We start from the raw sequence: 16,444 nt of genomic DNA on the forward strand, positions 1-16,444 counted from the left end.
AGAAGCCGCAGTTGCGGTGCACATCATGTCCATGAATATAATTCCCATCGATTTGGGCTGCCAAACATCTCAGGCCGGCTTAATACCTTTATACCAAATCCCTCTAAAAGCGTATAATTTCCAGTGATTGCTCACACTTGCGGCCTACTTACATTCTCATTGACAACCAGGCAGTGGCACGAGTCCAGAGAACACACTCTGTCTCTCCAGTGTCCTCGTGTTGCCAGCTTATTTATTCTGCACGGCTTTAAGTGGTGGCTGTGGAAAAGGGAGGAAACAAAGAGTCATTCTCAAACCATGTGTTAAGTTAATATAAAACTTTTTTCACACTATTTCGCTGCTGAGTGGGAAAGCCTAGCATGCTTTTAACCTTTCTCAGCTCACACATATTTCACAGTCAGAGTTGAGAAAGTGCAGAGCATTTGGCATCATCCCCTTTAAATGGCCGAGTGACATTAAAGCTGTCAGTAATGTTCTGCATGAATCTCCCTCTGCCGTAAGACGCAGTGAGATTGATCTACATTTCCTCTGAAATCCAATCAGTGTCTCTAGTCTGGTGTTCTCTATTGGAGCACTGTCACTGTGATACAAATGATTACATTGTACTGAATAGTACAGAAGTGAATGGTGTTCAAATTGAATAAAAAAATCACAAATGTGATAATAATAAATCAAATAAATAGACCACATGCACGATACAACCATCATAATAAAGTGAAATAACTACATTTCTTATCCTGCTTTGTCAGTCTCAGTGGAAACCAGACCGGTGTGGATCGAAAATATGGTTCTTATAAGGGTAAGAAGATTAGAGACAGCGTGTTCAGGTCTGTCGTTTTTGATGTCAGAAGGGTTCATTGTAGGTTTGTTGTGCAAGCATAATCAATAGATTGCTATATTACACAACATTACCTAACTTTAGCTTCCATTAGCTGGTCATACCTGACCAAGTAAGACTGTAACAGTAAAACCGTCGTGTGTCCTGAATTGAGCAAGCCTTTGTTCTATTGCTTGCGGTGGACTTCAGTCTTTCAGTAAGATCTATGATAATCTCAAAGAAAACTGATGTTTAGGATGTCCTGGCAGGGACGGAGCTGAACAGTTTGGGCTGACTGTGCCAGTCCTGGTCGTTTCTATGGTCTCCTTCAAGTAAACCACAAGTAGTGAGCACTTACTTTTCTCCCCCGCTGTGACGCCAAACAAGGGTCACCAAATCTGTTTAGTTCGGAATGACTCAGTGCAGCATGCGATTTAGAATATATTTTAAAGGAAGTTTGTTTGAAGAGGCCAGATTCCATACCACAGAGCAGCTGTGTGTTTGAGCAGAAGCACTGCTCCAGTGGGCATTATGTCCCGAGTCCAAGCTCAAGTGAAGCAAAGGGTCAGCAGCAGTCTCTAAACACACTGCCTGGGATCTGCCCAAAACAACAACCCATGAACAGACAGCATAAGAGAATGTCCAGCACACTGCAGGGTACACGAGTGTCTCTGTGATGTCTGCAAACACTGCCACAATCCAACAAAACACTGCTAATGCAGTCCTATCCTTGTATTCTTACATTGGATCATTTCACATTTGAATTTTGGCATCTCCCCAACATTAAGTGAGTGCCTTAATTTATTCTCATTTGCAGTTAGTGGATAGAGGCAAATGAACATTAATATACAAATATTCAGTGTTCAGAGTTTTAACATCAAACTTGTATTTAAACCTCAGTTGTTAAGTGTACTGACACTCTGAACATCATATGAATGTGTACAATCATCTTGTAATTCCCTTCAAAAATGCAAATATGGGTAACCAATAACCTGATCAGGAGATGTTATGTAATGTTTCGTCACAAATACAGGTTAGCCAATTAGTTCCCCCCCCCCATCTTGAGCTGAGGAAAACTATTTAGGGCGGCTGTGGCTCAGTGGATAGAGTGCTAGACTTCGAATCTGGGGGTAACAAGTTCGAGTCCCACTGCAGTCAGCATGTAGTTGTGTCCCTGAGACACTGCACCCCAAATTGCTCCTGTGGGGATTGTCCACAGTACTGAGTATGTAAGTCTCTTTGGATAAAAGCATCTAACAAGTAATGTAATTTATGGCCAAAAGAACAGCAGTCACATCCACATAAAAGTGGGAATAAGGTAAGGTACAGTTGGAGGCTACTATGACAGATGCTTTTACCAGCTCTACATTAGTTTAAAGATGACCACGATTATTTCCTTACCTTCATCTCAATATCTTAATTCAGTTTATATTTTTAACATAAATCATGACTATCTCTATCTAAAACTAACCAAACTTTAAAGAGGCCCTATTCTGCATTTTGGGGCGGGACAACTCTAAGTGGTTAACCAATCACAATAGAGCCAGCCAGCTAACCAATCAGAGCAGACTGAGCTCTGGTTTCAGACAGAGGGTGAAAAGAGGTGCTGCAGCACAGGCAGTATGAGACAAATAAAGAGCTCTTTGAACATTAAAGCATGGAGACATGTCCCAGTAGAGACGATACATACTGATATACACCTGAACATCAGCAGGAGAGGACTCTTTAAAGTAGAGACACTACATACTGATATACCAACCCAGTCTCATAAAAAAACGTGTAATAACTACGTTGGTCCACAACGTAGGACGTAGTATTTCTACAAAAACGCCTCTGAAATTGTAAAATCCCTACGTTTTTTTTCACCATTCATTCCCATGGCTGGCGTCTATGTCACGTGATCTTCACATTTCTCCCTGCAGAAAAAAAAAACATGGCCGAACTTCGTTTTATTCTCGGTGTAAAATGCCTATTAAAGTTAGTTTGGCCATTAAAATGCGTTTTGATGTAATTTGATGCGAGAAATATGAGTTGTTATTTCAGATTATGTGTGCAGTGGATGTACATGATCTTTAGTTTGCTAGTTATTACGAAGATTACTTCAGGAAATTGTGTCTATACAATGTTTTCATTGTCACCAAGGTGGTTGCTAGGGATGCTGCTATCGATATTATTTCTGTTATGTTGTGTAACTGTTTAATGGTGTTATCTTTATTGCTACCCCCTTCCCCGTCAATGTATAGTGTTGGTCCACAGCGCAAACGTATTAGTTTAACAAAATCCGCATCTAAAGATAGCCTACGTTATTTTCCCCTGTGCAATTCCAGTCTCACATCTCACAGCACATCGTCATTAACAAATACCGGAAACAGACCGAAAACACTTTATTCCGAGTGTGCTTGCTTTTCTCTTTGAAAGTCATCACATAACGGCATTGTAATACACGGTTCGGCTGCATTAAATATTACATATCTGCCGTAGTTCTGTATTTATAGAGCCCTGATGAGAAGACTTCTAGACAAACATGAGGAACTGAAAACGTGACGTGGATCATAAATATATCAGCCATTAAACAACATCTTACATCTTTTCACACAATACGTCTCCTTGCAGTATCAACACTAATTCGGCTGACTTTTATATTTGATCCAATTGGTAGATAGGCTGTATTTACACCATAAAGGTGCACAGCTGATATAAAGGGACACCTAGTGGTTAAAGCATGTTATTGAATTTCATTATTTGTATTATTAGATATTAATAGGATCCCTATAAAGTATATTCATTACTCGTTATTCTCTACTAATAGTTCATTAAACACTGTATATAATCAGGGGTGCACATAACTTTTTTGCCCTGGTTCTCAAAGGAGCACCTGGTGATGTTGCTTGGTGCTCATCCTTAAAATTAAATAAACCGTAACTTTTGAGGGGGTCTTGACTTTATTTGCCAGACACACGGCACTGAACACACAGAGGTGCACACAGAACACACATGCAGAGGTGAACACAGAACACACATGCAGAGGTGAACACAGAACACACATGCAGTGGTGAACACAAGACAACATTAGCACGACCAGTAATCCTACAAGCTGTCATCACTACCCTCCTGACTGTTCTCCTCACTGTCTTCCTCTCTGTCAGACATGGTAGCTGATGATGTAGGCCTACTTCTTTCTCTCTGGTTGAGTCTGCGATTAGCTGCTTGCATCCACAAGTCAACAGCTGGGTTTGGGTCGAAAGTCTCTGTTATCATCTTAGACAAGTGGATGTAATCAAATAAGTATGTGAACATAACCAATAACCTACCATAGCCAATAACAAATGAATGTAACTTATTTTATTTATGCATTTTATTTATGCATTTTTTTGTATCTCTCCAGTTTTAAAGGATATTTTTGGTTACTGTCCTATAGTATACATTGGAATGATTTCAAACCTGTTTATCCCAATAATTATAAAGGAGTGCCTTAGAAATATGTGTTTACATAAATTGTGACCAAACCGTTTGAACTTAGACTAAAGTGAACTATCTAAACACTCAGAGTCCTTTACCTCACTGAGCTGTAGTATCAGCCTCTCAGTCTGACTGGAGAGGACTCTCCCTCCACATTATTGTAGAAACATCTTCTTCTTATATCCGTTAGAGCAGCTAGCACCAGATTCTAATAACAGCGCTGGTATCGGTGCACCCTCCCTCTCTCCCTCGCATTTTGGCTGTGAGCTCAGAGCTGCGGGCGCCAGATAAGCCAACATCCCCCATTTTCATCACTTACAGCGCCCATCGTACAGGGCAAATGAAACGTGTAACCGGGGTGAAAAGGGTGTTACATTTACTTAATTATGAATGTTGTTACATCAAGGCCGAAAATTAGGATGAGCCCCAACGGTCAAAAATGTTTTTTTCCCTCCCAGAACTGTCAGCGCAGCGCCTCCACAGATCTGGCGCCCTAGGCGAACATCTAGCCAGCGCTACGGGCCGGCCCTGAGTTCATATCATGGTTATGCAACTCGCAAATATATTTCTCTCTCTCTCTCTTCTCTCTCTCTCTCATCTATCCTCTATTTTCTCTTTTCCCTTCTCTCTCTCCCTCTCTCAATGTTGGTACGCAAATGCGCTTTGTTTCAAATGACCCGGTGCTCTTTTTTTGGCGGAGGTGCGCATGCGCACCAGTTATGTGCAGCCCTGTATATAATGACTATTTTGCACATCCCTTTCAAGATTTCAAGATTTTCTAAGGTTTATTGACATATCATATACACAAACGGTGTAGTTATGCAATGAATGAAAAACTTTGTGTATACCTCCAGCAATGTTAACTATGTTGAAGCACTTATTTTAACTGATATTATACATATGTATTATACTCTTATATAAGATGTATGTAGATAGTATAAGAAATGTGCAGAATACGACAGTTTAATGGTGGAGGTATACACACATATTGATCAGATGTCTTGTAATGCACTGTTGAGGAATCTGCGACCAAAGTTTTTCATCTCCGGCCTTGTCAGGTATTGAACAATCAATAAATATAGAACACAGAATTATTAAATATAAAACACAGAATTTGTGTGATTATACTAAATGATTTACAAATAAACACCACTGCATATTTACAACTGTTACACATGCTGATGTAACGCAAATGTTTCCAACTTGGGATCAATAAAGTATATCTTATCTTAAGATGATCGATGGCTACTGCCATATTTGCAAAATGTGCCTCTGAACCTTGACAAGTGCATGTTTCAGGCTCATCAATAAACAACAGGAGGGGTCACAGACATAAGACCAGCTGTTAAATAAAGCTCTTCTGACCTTAGCTGGCATGTGGGTAATGCTGCCCATTATGGACACAAGCTAATTTCACCCATTTATTAATTATATGTTTTACATTTGAGTGTTTCCTATCCCCTAAACCTCCAGGGATGGACACAGTTTAATACTGGCCACTTCTTATTATGGGAAATACGAAAACGTCTTTTAAAACTACAACTCCCAGTAGAGGAGTGCCTTAGAGCATGTTGCAAAACACAATAGCCAGCATGTGTAGTTCTGGGGACGGTGTGGGGGAGGGGGGGACGGGGTGGACCCGTTCAAATCCAGTTTTGGACAGTCTGCCGTGGTTCCATCCCATTTCAAGTGCTGTTCGACGCTCGGCACACTCTCCAATCACAGAGCTTGAGGACTATCACGGGGTTTGTCAAGCGAAGCGGAGACAATATTTACTTCCGGGTGTAATATTCTGTAAAGCAAATGAGCTGCTCCGACCCTCGGTCCTGCAGACCTCCACTCTCAGGACAGTTAAATAAATAAACACAAGGATAATTATGTGTTATTGTTGAGTAAATGGAGAATTGCACAGGGGAAAATAACGTATAACAGAAATAATATCGATAGCAGCATCCCTAGCAACCACCTTGGTGACAATGAAAACGTTGTATAGACACCATTTCCTGAAGTAATCTTCGTAATAACTAGCAAACTAAAGATCATGTGCATCCACTGCACACATAATCTGAAATAAAAACTCATATTTCTCGCATCAAATGACATCAAAACGCATTTTAATGGCCAAACTAACTTTAAAATAGGCATTTTACACCGAGAATAAAACGAAGTTCGGCCATGTTTCTTTTTTCTGCAGGGAGAAATTTGAAGATCACGTGACATACGCCAGCCATTGGAATGAATGGTGAAAACGTAGTTATTACACGTTTTTGTGTGAGACTGGGTTTGATATACACCTGAACATCAGCAGGAGAGGACTCTTTAAAGTAGAGACACTACATACTGATATACACCTGAACATCAGCAGGAGAGGACTCTTTAAAGTAGAGACACTACATACTGATATACACCTGAACATCAGCAGGAGAGGACTCTTTAAAGTAGAGACACTACATACTGATATACACCTGAACATCAGCAGGAGAGGACTCTTTAAAGTAGAGACACTACAACTGATATACACCTGAACATCAGCAGGAGAGGACTCTTTAAAGTAGAGACACTACATACTGATATACACCTGAACATCAGCAGGAGAGGACTCTTTAAAGTAGAGACACTACATACTGATATACACCTGAACATCAGCAGGAGAGGACTCTTTAAAGTAGATACACTACATACTGATATACACCGGAACATCAGCAGGAGAGGACTATTTAAAGTAGAGACACTACATACTGATATACACCTGAACATCAGCAGGAGAGGACTCTTTAAAGTAGAGACACTACATACTGATATACACCTGAACATCAGCAGGAGAGGACTCTTTAAAGTAGAGACACTACATACTGATATACACCTGAACATCAGCAGGAGAGGACTCTTTAAAGTAGAGACACTACATACTGATATACACCTGAACATCAGCAGGAGAGGACTTTTTAAAGTAGAGACACTACATACTGATATACACCTGAACATCAGCAGGAGAGGACTCTTTAAAGTAGAGACACTACATACTGATATACACCTGAACATCAGCAGGAGAGGACTCTTTACAGCAGAGACACTACATACTGATATACACCTGAACATCAGCAGGAGAGGACTCTTTAAAGTAGAGACACTTCATACTGATATACACCTGAACATCAGCAGGAGAGGACTCTTTAAAGTAGAGACAATACATACTGATACACACCTGAACATCAGCAGGAGAGGACTCTTTAAAGTAGAGACACTACCTACTGATATACACCTGAACATCAGCAGGAGAGGACTCTTTAAAGTAGAGACACTACATACTGATATACACCTGAACATCAGCAGGAGAGGACTTTTTAAAGTAGAGACACTACATACTGATATACACCTGAACATCAGCAGGAGAGGACTCTTTAAAGTAGAGACACTACATACTGATATACACCTGAACATCAGCAGGAGAGGACTCTTTACAGCAGAGACACTACATACTGATATACACCTGAACATCAGCAGGAGAGGACTCTTTAAAGTAGAGACACTTCATACTGATATACACCTGAACATCAGCAGGAGAGGACTCTTTAAAGTAGAGACAATACATACTGATACACACCTGAACATCAGCAGGAGAGGACTCTTTAAAGTAGAGACACTACCTACTGATATACACCTGAACATCAGCAGGAGAGGACTCTTTAAAGTAGAGACACTACCTACTGATATACACCTGAACATCAGCAGGAGAGGACTCTTTAAAGTAGAGACACTACATACTGATATACACCTGAACATCAGCAGGAGAGGACTCTTTAAAGTAGAGACACTATATACTGATATACACCTGAACATCAGCAGGAGAGGACTCTTTAAAGTAGAGACACTACCTACTGATATACACCTGAACATCAGCAGGAGAGGACTCTTAAAGTAGAGACACTACATACTGATATACACCTGAACATCAGCAGGAGAGGACTCTTTAAAGTAGAGACACTACCTACTGATATACACCTGAACATCAGCAGGAGAGGACTCTTTAAAGTAGAGACACTACATAATGATATACACCTGAACATCAGCAGGAGAGGACTCTTTCAAGTAGAGACACTATATACTGATATACACCTGAACATCAGCAGGAGATGACTCTTTAAAGTAGAGACACTACCTACTGATATACACTTGAACATCAGCAGGAGAGGACTCTTTAAAGTAGATACACTACATACTGATATACACCTGAACATCAGCAGGAGAGGACTCTTTAAAGTAGAGACACTATATACTGATATACACCTGAACATCAGCAGGAGATGACTCTTTAAAGTAGAGACACTACCTACTGATATACACTTGAACATCAGCAGGAGAGGACTCTTTAAAGTAGAGACACTACATACTGATATACACCTGAACATCAGCAGGAGAGGACTCTTTAAAGTAGAGACACTACATACTGATATACACCTGAACATCAGCAGGAGAGGACTCTTTAAAGTAGAGACACTACATACTGATATACACCTGAACATCAGCAGGAGAGGACTCTTTAAAGTAGAGACAATACATACTGATATACACCTGAACATCAGCAGGAGAGGACTCTTTAAAGTAGAGACAATACATACTGATATACACCTGAACATCAGCAGGAGAGGACTCTTTAAAGTAGAGACACTACCTACTGATATACACCAGAGGGGACTCTTTAAAGTATACACTACATACTGATATGAACCTGAATATGAGAAGAATAGGGACATTTTAATGATAGGAGTATTCGATCAGAATCTCTTTTATTTTTCCACAGTTATGCTGTTGGAAGGCACAGAATGTCAGACATAACATCTAAACATTCTTTGACATGTCATTCTGTCAGGCAGTAACACACAATGCATTTGGTTGTTCAGTACAGTATGGTGGACCTGTGCTTTTGGTTTTATCATGCAGTTTGTTTTATAGCTGACATAAATATGATCCAGATATATAAATAAAACCAATCCTAGCATTTATATGCTGGCATTAGGTGTAGGCTACTTCTCCTTACACAGAACACTGGTACTTATTATAATCCATCCCACTGTTTGTGTGCAGCGCTCAGTTTGACCTCAGAGGACAGAAGCTGACTAACTCCTGTGTGTTTAACAAGAGATTATGCAGAACTCGCAGCGCCTGCCCTCCCTCTTCCTTCTTGATTAATGTCTGTTTTCACACCATGACGTTAAGCAGCCACATTAAGAGGAGGACTTGTCATGCCATCACAAGTTGTATTCCTGTCCAACAGTTGCAGGCTCGCCTCTGTATACTAATGAACATTTGATTAATTAAAACATGTTGTGGGAGCTGTGGCTGGTGCTGGTTCATAATTGGGGGGAGGGGGGCGGGGTATTTGGCTTCAAGGTTAGAGGAGTCAATAGCAGGCGGGCAGCTCCCATTACATCACTTTACCCACATGCTGAGCTGGGACTCAGTGATGTCACTCCGTTTACTCAGCCATTTGTTTTCCTATGAGTATCCCTCTTTGCCAGCTTTGTGTCAACTCTAAAACTACATTAGCTTAATGTCTGTTGCCTTCTACCGGCGGTAAGAGAGTTGCCCATTAAAACACCATTTCTTTTTTTTAAATCGCAGTGAGGGTTTTTATCATTACACTACATTTATTTGTATTTATTTGTATACATTTTTTTATTTAGTCAGGCACAATGAGTTACATTTATACAGTCTATATTTTTCCCTTGAGCCCCCCCCCCCCCGGTCCTACATAGTAAAGTAAATAAATAAATACATATATAGGTATAAATAAAGTAATGTAAAAGATCATTTAAAAAAAATTAACAGATAAGGAAATAAAGAATAATAACAATAATACATGTACCCATATACTCACATATGTATACCCACATATACACATACACATATATATATATATATATATATATATATATATGTGTACATACCTACACCCATACCCCCACATTTACATACACATATACATAAACATACATATACACATACACATACACATACATACTCGTACACATACATCAATCAATCAATGTTTATTTATATAGCCCAATATCACAAATGTTACATTTGTCTCAGTGGACTTCACAGTGTGTACAGAATATCAGTATGACAATACGACACCCTCTGTCCTTAGACCCTCACATCGTACAAGGAAAAACTTCCAGAGAAAACCCACAGTTTAAAGGGAAACATGGGAGAAACCTCAGGGAGAGCAACAGAGGAGGGATCCCTCTCCCAGGACGGACAGACGTGCAATAGATGCCGTGTGTAAATTGAAAAGATAATACATTTGCAACATAGGTAGTCCAAATGTTTGGAAATGCTTGTGTGTATAATAGGAAGATGAATCCACGAGGATATCCATCCAGGACCTATGATCCAGAACCACAGCCACGACTCAAGATCCAGGGCTCGCGATCCAGGACACAGGACCGCAGGATCATCCATGACTCCGGATCCCGGCGTATATAGACACCAAAAAGAAAGACATTTGGGGAAGCTGGGTTAATCGGAACATGAGAGTACACAGGTATAGACAGAGAGAAGGAAGAAGTAAGATGTCCCCCGACAAACTAAGCCTATATCAGCAAAACTAGGGGCTGAATCTAATCAGCCCTAACTATAAGCTTTATCAAAAAGGAAGGTCTTAAGCGCACTCGTCTGCCGCCCGAACACAAACTGGATGCTGATTCACGTACACATACATACATGTATATAAACAAATTAAAATACATTCATAGTCCCCCCTTTCTTCCTAACTTAGTGTCTTTAGTTTAACCATTTCTGACGCTTTGTTTGCTTTGCAGAGCTCAATTATCGTTGCTCCAGCACCTTTTACAGGACCCCCGGCTGTACGCTTTTAAGAGCTCCAGGAGACGTTAGATCTGTGATTTTTCGACGGCTTTCCAGGGGGAACCCTGGGGGGCGCTGAACACGTCCACTGCTGCCAATGAAAAAGGCTCCAATAAGGCAAAAAACACTTTTTTTCCTGTAAGACCCCTAAAACATAATTCCAGAGAACAACAACCGCCCTCTACTTGATAACCGTTGGCCTCCAGATGATCCATAGTGAAATGATACAGCTCAAATGTATTCCAGGAGAATTAAAGGAAAGTGTAGATACAGTATCATGACCAGGGCTGCTCCGGACAGATGGATTGTGCTCAAATTATATGGCTGTCTTAGTGACTTAGGATGTCAAACTGATAAGATACTGGGACCGTGTCCACATGATACAAATAATACAACCTAATCAAGGGAGAAAGTGCACTTCCTCATACCAAGCCTTTAACTTATTACCTCACCCGAGGTAATTGTTAAATTCTGCAGGGACATATTTTGAGTGAAGGCATCAGCGTCATGCTATAAATTCTACCTATGAGTTGAGCAGGGGAGAAGAAAAAAAAAAGGAGATTGAAAGTCCAAGTTCAGTGAGAGTGCAGTCGGCTCTGGGTTTCCTCTGATTTGCGGTGGCAATACAAAAAAAAAATCAGCAGGCCACATGCCGGTCGTCTCAGATGTGTTTTGGATCGAAAATAGGATTAATGTGCTAAAGTGTGATTAGAATGGTTAAACACGATTAATTGGAACGGACTCCGGTCGCAAGGGGAGATGGGGGAGGTGGAGGCGTGTGGTGTGTGTGTGTGGTGTGTGTGTGTGTGGTGTGTGTGTGTGTGTGTGTGTGTGTGTGTGTGTGTGTGGTGTTGTGTGGTGTGTGTGTGTGTGTGTGTGTGTGTGTGTGTGTGTGTGTGTGTGTGTGTGTGTGTGTGTGTGTGTGTGTGTGTGTTGTGTGTGTGTGTGTGTGTGTGGTCAAGGGGGTTTCTAGACAGATTCCAGCTGAACCAAGTGGACAAAGTGTGCTAACTGTCCAGGATTTTCCATGTCTCTCCTCCTGTGTGTGTGTGTGTGTGTGTGTGTGTGTGTGTGTGTGTGTGTGTGTGTGTGTGTGTGTGTGTGTGTGTGTGTGTGTGTGTGTGTGTGTGTGTGTGTGTGTGTGTGTGTGTTGAGAGTGTGTGTTGTGTGCACAAGTGCCTTTTCCCTTTGCATTTTCTCATAGCCAGCTTGTCTCAGAGCAGATTGAACACAGCTGAGAATGTTGGTGTAGGCCTGCAGCAGCGTCCTGGGGGAATAGGCAGGAACCACGAGGCTGGACTTGGCTGGCCCTGCGACGGCTGAAGACTGCCATGCACCCAGGGCAGGGGTCCAGGTGGATCGCTGGGGAGAGGGGAGTAATTTGGGGGTTATTTAAAATGATCTATTAAACCCCTGAACTTTAATCAGGGTCGCTACTATACTGACAGCCATGATTTACCTACAAATCAGTAGGACGGGGATGGGAGGGGATAGATAGAATCAAAATGGGACCACTTCACTGAATTATTTCTGGGGCACCGGGGCGTTAGCATTGATGAGGAAAATAAGAAATTCCTCTCCAAACGAAACAACTCAACATCATCCACGCCGGGCTGTTGACAAAGAAATTGCTGTATTATCCTTTTCCATCAGCGTAGCCTCCTGGTATTAGCATGTCTCAGCTGGGGGAGGGGGGCTCTTCCCTCCATCCCGTCAGCGGGGTCCAGAATACCTCACACAGGGTGCTTGTTTGAGTTATGTGTAAATACAGGCTGCCTCTGACAGACACCCAGAGTCAAACTGGTTTACGGCGGGCCATCGGAGCCAAAGAGCAGAACCCAGCGCTCACAGGTCGTTACGCCCCCTCGCCTGTCACTGGGGTAATTGAAAAACCGCAGGGGTGTGATGTAATCCACCGCCAGATTACAGACAAGTACACACATAAATACACAATCATCGCAGAACAAAGACCAGGACAGACCCATAAACACGTAATCAGGCTCTGGTGAGGCTGCGGCTAACTGTTTGATACAAAGGTCTCTGTCGGTTAATATTGTTGCAGATCAAACATCTCCAAAGTTCTCCCCTCCACAGCCTGTCAGCCATGAAGACTTTTACAGCTGAAATATTTGTTGTTTCTGGGAATTTCAACAGGATTTCAAAAACTCGTGAATATATTGCCTACGTCATTTAAAAAAAGATCAGTTTATTGCAATATTCTGATGCATATTCTGAATGTTATGTTCAGTGTTCGACTAAATCAAGTCTTTAGGGCACAGCTAAACAGAGGGAAATATGATGGTCTTGGTTTTATACGGCTGAAGTAAAGAGTCACAACTGGGATATATTTACATATTCCCTAATCGTAACCAAATCATCATCTTTCCTGACTGAAGTGATTCAATTTGTTGGGATTTGGTAGGAACTATCTGTTTATCAACAAATATGACATATATATATAGTGGTGGCTGGGGCTCTGGGGGGGAATGGGCGTATACATATCAGAGGGTCAGTGGTTGGATCCCCAGCCCTTTCAGTCACCATATTGAAGTGTCAATAGGCGCGTTCACACCGCAGTTGGTCTACTTTTCCCACTTTAGTTCCGATATAGTTCCGAAATGTCGCGTTCACACCAAAAAAATCCGGAACTAAAATTAGTTCATGAGAACCTTTTTTACCCCCTTTTTTGTCAGTTTTCCGTCCCTGCTAGAGAGCAAGGACTTTCGTGGGAGAAAAAGGTTCCTATGTCTGATTGGCTGGGCGGAATGCAAACCACGCCCCGTAAAACTCCCAAAAAGTTTTGTGAAGCCGACATTTTATTATCCTCGCATTAGCATTATTAGCATTAGCCCAGCGCACAAACGCAGAGAGACTAACTTATGGCAACACAAAAGAAAACATGGGAGCGGTGGAGATGAGGAGGTGTCGGCGTTCTGGCGATTTACTCGTCCCAACTCCGGGGACTTCCGGCCGGGGACTTCGGGTGGCAGTATACGCCGTGAAGTTGTTTGCGGCCTGCCAGTAAACCCAAAGCAGAAGAAGAAGAAGTGACGTCAGCGGCTTCATTTGCGTAATCCTCCCTCAGGGACTTATTCCGGTGTGAACGCGATCTGTACTTAGTTCATAAGAACTAGAGAGTTCTCATGAACCTTTGTAGGAAAAGTACTGCGGTGTAAAAGCGCCTATTGGGCAAGATACTTAACCCTAAATCTCTCCTGCAGGCATTTCTACTGCATGTGAGCTGCTTTGGATAAAAGTGTCAGATAAATGACCTGTAATGTAATATAGTAAATAACACCATTCATACGGGTTTGGTAACAACTACAACGCACCGAGAACAAATGGTGAGGAAAAGAATGTCTTGTTAACCTGTTCTACACCGCCCCCCCGATACCGGGGGAAACCGCGTCATCTGCAGGAAACAGCATCTGAGGGCATCTTAATATTCAATAAACTATGAATGTTTTATATCCATGTAACGGAAAGAAACTCAGCTAACTGATTTTTTTTTTTTTTTTTTAAACCCACAAAGCTAGCGCTGAGCCTATGAATTAGCCACGAGCGAAAAAATGCATTACTGCACAGAAACTCACTCATAACACCCTTATTACTTATCATAGCTGCATGTCCAACCCATCGATTCACATCGTGAGAAGATACAGAATCGATCGGTACATACATCATCACTCCATGATAAGAACTCGCAAAGATATTAACAAGAATATACATCAAAACATGTGGCACGAGGTAGCTAAAACCGGCAACATGGCCTACCTTGGTCATTGTCTGGTCAAAAGTGATCTTCAATGGCATTAAAACGATAAAAACGCTGCTGAAGTTAATCCATAGGTTAATCCAATGTGTCTGTGTCACTTTGAAATGATTTCTGATAATCCATCAGCAATAAACCTGCTTTTCGGTTTTCAGAAGTCAGAGCTACAGACAGCTTCACTCTCATGCAAACCTGCATGAGCAACCTTTTTTTGTTAACGTGTGTATATGTGGAAATTCCCCTTCAATTCTATTGGCTCTAACGGTCAAAATGAGATGTCAATCACCAAAATCGACCAATGGGTTCCAGAGAAACGGTAAAACCCCCATTTCCACCCAAATCACCTCAGAGGTGGAGTATTTTTTGCTAAACCTCTCTAAAAAGGTAAAATGTCACTTGTTTTGCATCAATCCTGATACAGGGTACTTATTATATGTTGTACTTTGGATTCCTAAAGCTTTTAGTCTACTAACCCATCATCCAAGGGTAGTTTTCACTATAAGTACAAAATAAGTTTTGGACAGACACTATAATTTACAGTTTTTTACTATGTTCAATCAGAATTTTCTTTAAAATAAAATTAATCTATATTGATTCTGACTCTTCTACATCCAATTCACAGGTTTATCATTACTTTGAGAAAAAAGATTATTAATTGAACTCTTTTAGAAGGGAAGATATGGTCATTTGTTCTGGGAATGTCATTTTCGAGCCTGAGACCTGAAAAACAGGCTCAGGGCTTAACAGGTTAACATGGATGTTAATAATGCAGGTGTCAATTGTTTAAGAAAAATCTACTTTGCAAATGTTTTATGAGAAAATAAATGTGGTTATCGCGTTTGTTACACCTCAGCAACACACATATTGCGTTTTGTTGTGCAACGGTTGAATGTTAGTATCTCTTTTCTTTGTATTTAAGAAAAGCCACAGGACTTAATAGATTAAGCGACTCAAACCTTCGATCTGTCAGATTTCATATCAATTCCTTTTCCTAATGATGGAAGGGCAATTACCTTTTTGTTTAAATTAAAAACACTTGATGCTGTTTTTGTACTAGTAAAGATATGTAGGCATAAAGATCACAATACCCACAGCATTTGAAATGAATCTTTACAACATCATGTCTGCTGTGAATGTGTGGAGGTTGTTCTAAACTGCTGTTAGATTCCCAGCCTGAATCACCCTTTCACTTTTATAATCCACATTTAGATTTCTGTCACAGAGTTTATTATACCATTAAACTATTAGAACATACAGATGAAAAGGACAGGTTGGCCCATTTGATTGAACCTTCTCCAATTGGATTCCACATCAGCAGTAATTGGTTACATAACCCGGCCTGATGGCTGCTGCTGAAACACGGCGACCTGCGGAGGAAGATCCTTACTATCCCATAAAAGTATATGGAGTGGGGCAGCTGGAGCTAATAAACGGCTGCTGAACCCTGTAAAAGCTTTATAAGTTCCTGCCTGGGGTGAACAGGAGAATGGGGAGTAAAAAAACAGGATGAACACAGAGGAAGGCAC

The sequence above is a fragment of the Gymnodraco acuticeps genome, unplaced genomic scaffold (genome assembly GCF_902827175.1).
Source record: "Gymnodraco acuticeps unplaced genomic scaffold, fGymAcu1.1, whole genome shotgun sequence".
NCBI classification, from domain to species: Eukaryota; Metazoa; Chordata; class Actinopteri; order Perciformes; family Bathydraconidae; genus Gymnodraco; species Gymnodraco acuticeps.